Source organism: Trichechus manatus, unplaced genomic scaffold (genome assembly GCF_000243295.1).
Source record: "Trichechus manatus latirostris isolate Lorelei unplaced genomic scaffold, TriManLat1.0 scaffold00002, whole genome shotgun sequence".
Classification (NCBI taxonomy): domain Eukaryota; kingdom Metazoa; phylum Chordata; class Mammalia; order Sirenia; family Trichechidae; genus Trichechus; species Trichechus manatus.
In genome coordinates this window covers 28031095-28037827 of record NW_004443938.1, presented here as the reverse complement: position 1 = coordinate 28037827, position 6733 = coordinate 28031095, and the positions used below count along the sequence as shown (strand labels likewise).

The following is a 6733-nucleotide window of genomic DNA, read 5'->3' as shown; positions in this document are numbered from 1 at the left end:
CAATCCTGATCCAAATACCAACAGCATTCCTTAGCGAGATGGAAAAACTAATCATTAACTTTATATAGAAAGGAAAGAGGCCTCAAATAAAGCATTATTGAAGAAGAATAACAAAGTAGGAGGCCTCACACTACCTGACCCCAGAACCTACTATACAGCTATGGTAGTCAAAACAGCCTGGTACTGGTACAATGATAGACACACTGACCAAAGGAACAGAATCTTGAACCCAAACACAAACCTATTCACCTATGGTCATCTGATCTTTGACAAAGGCCCAAAGTCCATTAAATGGGGAAAAGGGAGCCTTTTTAACAAATGATGCTGGTAAAACTGGATGTCCATCTGTAAAAAAAAATGAAACAGGACCCATACCTTACACCGTACACAAAAACTAATTCAAAATGGATCAAAGACCTAAATATAAAACCAAAAACTATGAAGATCATGGAAGAAAAAATAGGGTCAACGCCAGAGGCCCTAATATGCAGCATAAATAGGGTACAAGCTAACAATACACAAACACCAGAAGATAAGCTAGGTAACTGGGATCTTCTAAAAATTAAACACTTATTCTCCTCAAAAGACTTCATCAAAGGAGTAAAAAGAGAACCTACAGACTAGGAAAATGGTTTTGGCTATGATATATCCGACAATGGTCTAATCTCTAAAATCTATAGGAAAATCCAATATGTCTACAACAAAAAGACAAATAATCCAATTAAAAAATGGGCAAAGGATATGAATAGACACTTCACCAAAGAAGACATTCAGGCAGCTAACAGACACATGAGGAAATGCTCATGATCACTAGCCATTAGAGAAATGCAAATCAAAAGCACAATGAGATACCATCTCACCCCAACATTACTGGAATGAATTAAAAAAAACAGAAAATAACAAATGTTGGAGAGGCTGTGGGGACATTGGAACTCTTATGCACTGCTGGTGGGAATGCAAAATGGTACAACCATTTTGGAAAACGATATGGCATTCCTTAAAAAGCTAGAAATAGAAATACCTACCATAAGATCCAGCAATTCCACTCCTAGGAATATATCTTAGAGAAATAAGAGCCGTCACACGAATAGACATATGCTCACCCATGTTCATTGCAGCATTACTCACAACAGCAAAAAGATGGAAACAACCTAAGCGCCCATCAACAGATGAATGGATAAACAAATTATAGTACATACACACAATGGAACACTATGCAATGATAAAGAACAATGACGAATCTGGGAAACATCCATAATATGGATGAATCTGGAGTAAAATAAGTCAATCACAAAAGGACAAATACTGTATGAGACCATAATTATGAAAAAGTGTACACACAAAAAGAAACGATCTTTGATGGTTAAGAGGGAGGGGAGAGGTGGGGAGAGAAAAATACTAACTAGACAACAGAGTAAGTGGTAACTTTGGTGAAGGGTAAGACAGTACACAATACTGGGGAAGCCAGCACAACTTGACCAAGGCAAAGTCATAGAATTCATAGACACATGCAAACTCCCAGGAAAAAAAAATCAAACCAAAACCATCACCTCAACTCAGAGCAAGTCTGTTTAACAGAGCAGAACTACTCCGTAGGGTTTCCAAGAATCCGCTGGTGGATTTGAACCGCCAACCTTTATCATTAGCAGCCAAGCTCTTAACCTCTGAGCCACCAGAGCTCCAATATATAATCTACCAGGAATGGAGATTGAACCCACCCAGACATACATCCATTGGATCTTAAGTCCTACACCTTAACCACTCAGACATCCTGGTGCAGGCAAACTTTCCTAGGGATGGAGTTAATGGGCTGAGGGCTGGGGACCACAGCCTCAGGGGACATCTAGAGCAATTGGCATAATATAGTTTATAAGGAAAATGTTCTGTATTCTACTTTGGTAAGTAGTATCTGGGGTTTTAGAAGCTTATGAGCGGTCATATAACATATGTCTACTGGTCCCACCCTGTCTGGAGCAAGGGAGGCTGAAGAAAACCAAAGACACAAGGGCAGATTAGTCCAAAGGACTAATGGAACACAACTACCGTGGCCTCCACCAGACTAACTCCAACACGAGATGGTGCCTGGCTACCACCACCAACTGCTTTGATGGGGATCACAATAGAGTGTCCCGGACAGAGCTGGAGAAAAATGTAGAACAAAATTCAAACTCACCAAAAAAAAAAAAGACTAGATTTTCTGGTCTGACAGAGACTGGAGAAACCCCAAGAGTATGGCCCACGGACACCCTTTTAACTCAGGACTGAAGTCAGTCCTGAGGTTCACCCTTCAGCCAAAGATTGGACAGGCCTATAAAACAATAACACATGCAGTTCAACCATGTACAGGAGACTAAATGGGCACACCAGTCCAGGGGTAAAGATGAGAAGGCAGGAGGGGCCAGGAAAGCTGGATGAACGGAAATGGGGAATCCAAGGTCCAGAAGGGTAGAGTATTGACACGTTGTGGGATTGGCAACCAATGTCACAAAACGATATGTGTATTGTTTAATGAGAAACTAATTTGCTCCTTAAGCTTTCACCTAACCCAAAACCAAACCCACTGCTGTGGAGTCGATTCCGACTCATAGCGACTTTATAGGACGGAGAAGAAACGCCCCATAGTTTCCAAAGAGCGATTGGTGGATTTGAACTGCCAACGTTTTGGTTACCAGCCACCCCACCAGGGTTTCCAACTTTCACCTAAAGCACAGTAAAACAAAAATAAAATATAAAAATAAATAAATAAATAAAAGAAATTAAACAATGTATTGCATTGGGCAAATTTGTTGCAAAACATCTTTTTAAAGTGTTAAAAAGCAAAGATGTCACTTTGGGGACTAAGGTGCGCCTGACCCAGGCCATGGTATTTTCAATCGCCTCATACGAATGCTAAAGCTGAACAATGAATAAGGAAGACGGAAAAAGAATCGACACCTTTGAATTATGGTGTTGGCGAAGAATATTGAATATACCACAGACTGCCAGAAGAACGAACAAATTTTTCTTGGAAGAAGTACAGCCAGAATGCTCCTTAGAAGCAAGGATGGAGAGACTTGTCTCACATACTTTGGACATGGTATCCGGAGGGAGCAGTCCCTGGAGAAGGACATTATACTTGGTAAAGCAGAGGGTCAGCGAAAAAGAGGAAGGCCCTCCACGAGATGGATGGATGGATTGATACAGTGACTGAAACAATGTGCTTAAACATAGCAACAATTGTGAAGGACGGCTCAGGACCGGGCAGTGTTTCGTTCTGTTGTATATAGGGTCGCTATGAGTCGGAACCTATTGGAGGGTACCTAACAAGGACAATTCTATTCAGAATATAACAAACTAAACGACGCCCTCTAGGTTGCGGCCCTGTACACCATTCCAGGCGCCTCCAACACTTCCACCGAGGAATTCAGAAGTTGACCACTGTGTTTGTTTCCGGCGCCCGCGCGTTTCGAAACTGAAAGCTGACCTGGGTTGGCCGGAGCCCTGCCTCGAGAGCACCGCCGACTTTTGTCGCAGCCCCAGAGGAAAGCGCGCCTCCCTCTGCTGCCATGGCCTTTGCTGCCGCGGCGGGGCGACAGCAACAGTGAGCTGCAGCGGCAGCACACAGAGGCATTTGCTGAGAGGCCTCGGCAGCTCGGGCTGACGAGACGAAAAGAGCTGTGAGAAAGACTTCTCGGGATTCCTGAAGGACGGCGCGAGGAGGACGGTAGAATACAGCTTGTAGCAAGAGCGAAGAATACAGCGTACGCCTGCACCAGGATGGCCGAGTGGTTAAGGCGTTGGACTTAAGATCCAATGGACATATGTCCGCGTGGGTTCGAACCCCACTCCTGGTAAACGGTGTGCTTTCTTTTGTTTTTTTTTTAAAAAATATAAATCTCACAGAGCACACCACACCTTGAGCTCTGGAATTTAGTCTTCTGGCTGAGGGAGGCGCAACCCCCACAACGCGCAGCTCTGCTTCCCACAGGGGAGACGGCGCGGCGGGCTGGGCTGGGACGCAAGGCAGCCTCTGGGGCGGAGCAGAGCTCTCAGCTTCAGGGGCCGCCCAGTGTTCTCGGCCTCCGGGGCAAGGCGGCCTGGGCTTCGGAAAGCCCTGGCGGAGCGATTCGGCTGCCCCCGCCTCAGGGTGGGAGCCGCGAGGTGGGGGAGGGGGCTGCGAGATGGCAGCGGATTTAAAAACTTCCTCTTCAGAAAAGTTAAAAATACAAGTCTACCTTTGTTTTCCGCCAAAATTAATTGTGTGCACACAACTCCTTGAAGGCGGAGGCTGCATGCATCACAGCTCCTAAAATGGACTCTAACTTGCATTCGGCTAAGAATTTGAAAATAGTAATGGCTGTGATTCAGTTTCTTTCTTCCTCCCTCCTTTCTCCCTTCCCTTTCCTTTCTCTCTCATTTTTAATACTTCTTTTTAATAATAAAACTGTCTAAAACTTAGAGGGAAAAAATCTGCAAGTATAGTCAAGTAATTTTTTATTCTTAAATCATACGAGAGTAAGATACCGACTAAACGCCCCAATACAATCATGAAAATCTGGAAATTAACATTGATACAGTTAATCCTCAGACCCGGTTCAAGTTTCGCCAGTTGTCACAATTATGTCCCTTATAGTAAAAAAGGTCCCGTCCAGAATGATGAGTTGCATGTAATTGTTGTGTCTCCTTGGACTTTTTCAAGCTGGAAAAATTCCTCAGTCTCTCACTTCTGAAGATCACAGGTCATTTTGTATACTGTCCCTCAGTTTGGGGTTGTCTAACGTTCCCTCGTGATTAAATTCAGATTATGAGTCTTCAACAGGACTGTCACAGAAGTGATGCTGTGGTCTCATCCCATCCTCTCAAGTGGGCATGATTTTAATGCAGCCTGTTACTGATGTTAACGGAATTCACTTGATTAAGGTATTGTCTGCTGGGCTTCTCCACTGTACTCTCTCCCCCTTTGTAATTAATACATATTTTGTGGAGAAGTATTTTGAAGCAATATAAATATGTATGTATTCATGGTGTCCTATTTTAATTAATGATCACAATCCATTCTAACATTATTTGTTTTGGTGCTCAAAATGTCCCAGCTTGGACCAGTGGGAGTTCCTTCAAGCTCACTTTTAACATATCTCCATCATTCTTTTTCACATCCTTACTTTCCAGTATAAGATATTCCAGGCTCACCTTGACCCAGCCCTAGAATTTGCCATTTTCCAAAGATTCCTGGTTCCTTTTAGTGGAGAATGGTATTTAGAAGCCAAAATCTTAGTGCTAGGTCTGCTCATTGCTTTTGAGGTGTTGCTGTTTCCAGGTCCTCTCAGTGGACAGAATTAGAAAATACGTGTGTGTGAACGTATACATCTATATTTATCTATATATATATATCTATTTTTATTTATATTCCAGAGTTCACATCAGTATCTCCAATTCCAATCCAACACTACAGGCTTTGTTTTAGTTTTCTCCCTTTTCACATTTGCAACACCCTACACTCCTTGTGGAGTCTCTGGGTGGTGCAAACGGTTAACGGGCTCAGCTGCTAACCAAAAGGCTGGAGGTTTGAGTCCGCTCAGAGGTGCCTCAGAAGAAAGGCTTGGCAATCTACTTCCAAAAAATCAGCCATTGAAAACGCTGTGGAGGACAGTTCTACTCTGACACACAAGGGGTCACCATGTCAGAACAGACTCCACAGCAGTTGGTTTTTACACTCCTTCATCTCCCGCCCCCCTCCGCCAGTATAGACATCTAGCTTGCTTGGGCCCGTCTAATGGCTTCAGGATTGAATTGTTCAGGAAGGAAGAGAAAGAAAGAAAAGAGGAAGTGGAAGAGTGTCTAAATAGTTTGGAAATAAGTATCCTTTCAGCACCTGAGAGCTGGCTATGAGCCATTTACTGTTAGACACTTTGGATGTGCAGATAAACAACCCAGCCTCTGGCTCAAGGACCTCTGATAGCAAAAGACAGAGATTTATTTATTTTTAATTGTACTTCAGGTGAAGGCTTACAGAACAAATAGTTTCTCGTGAAACAGTAGTACACATGTTGTTTTATGACTTTGGTTAACAACCCCACAACATATCAACCCTGTAACTTCTCAACCTTTTTTTTTTGGTGAAAATACACAGAGCCAAAGATACACCATTTCCAAAATTTCTACATACACAGTTCAGTGACATTGACTATGCTCTTCCAATTGTGCTGTTATTCTCACTGAAGATGAAGGCTTACAGAACAAAATAGTTTCTCATTTAACAGTTACTACAAATGTTGCCCTATGACAATGGTTAACAATCTCACAACACATCAACAGTATCCTTACTCAAACTTGGGTTCCCTATCACCAGCTTCTGGCCCTTGTCACTGGACTCCTGCACCTCATTAGTCTCATTTGGTTTTACGGGGCTGTCCACTCCCAGGCTGAACAGTGAACCTCGGAGGTAACTTCACCACTGAGCTAAAAGGGTGTCTGGGGCCATACTCCTGAGGTTTCTCCAGTCTCCTTTAGGCCAGTAAATCTGGTCTTTTTTTTTTTTTTGTGAGTTAGAATTATGCTCTACGTCCTTCTCCAGCTCTGTCCAGGACCCTCTGTTGTGATCCTGGTCAGAGCAGTCAGTGGTGGTAGCCGGGCACCATCTAGCTGTACTGGACTCAGTCCGGTGGAGGCCTTGGTACCTGTGGTCCATTAGTTCTTTGGACTGATCTTTTCCTTGTATCCTGTTCTCTTCATTCTCCCTTGCTCCCAAAGGGAT

At 43.4% G+C, this 6733-nt stretch overlaps 1 non-coding gene across 1 annotated transcript; it reads left to right on the top strand.

Annotated features, from left to right (window-relative positions):
- The first annotated feature begins 3750 nt into the window (after window positions 1-3750).
- TRNAL-UAA (transfer RNA leucine (anticodon UAA)) lies at window positions 3751-3833 on the top strand. Its single transcript has one exon. It is a non-coding gene; the product is annotated as a tRNA-Leu (tRNA).
- The last annotated feature ends 2900 nt before the right edge of the window (window positions 3834-6733 follow it).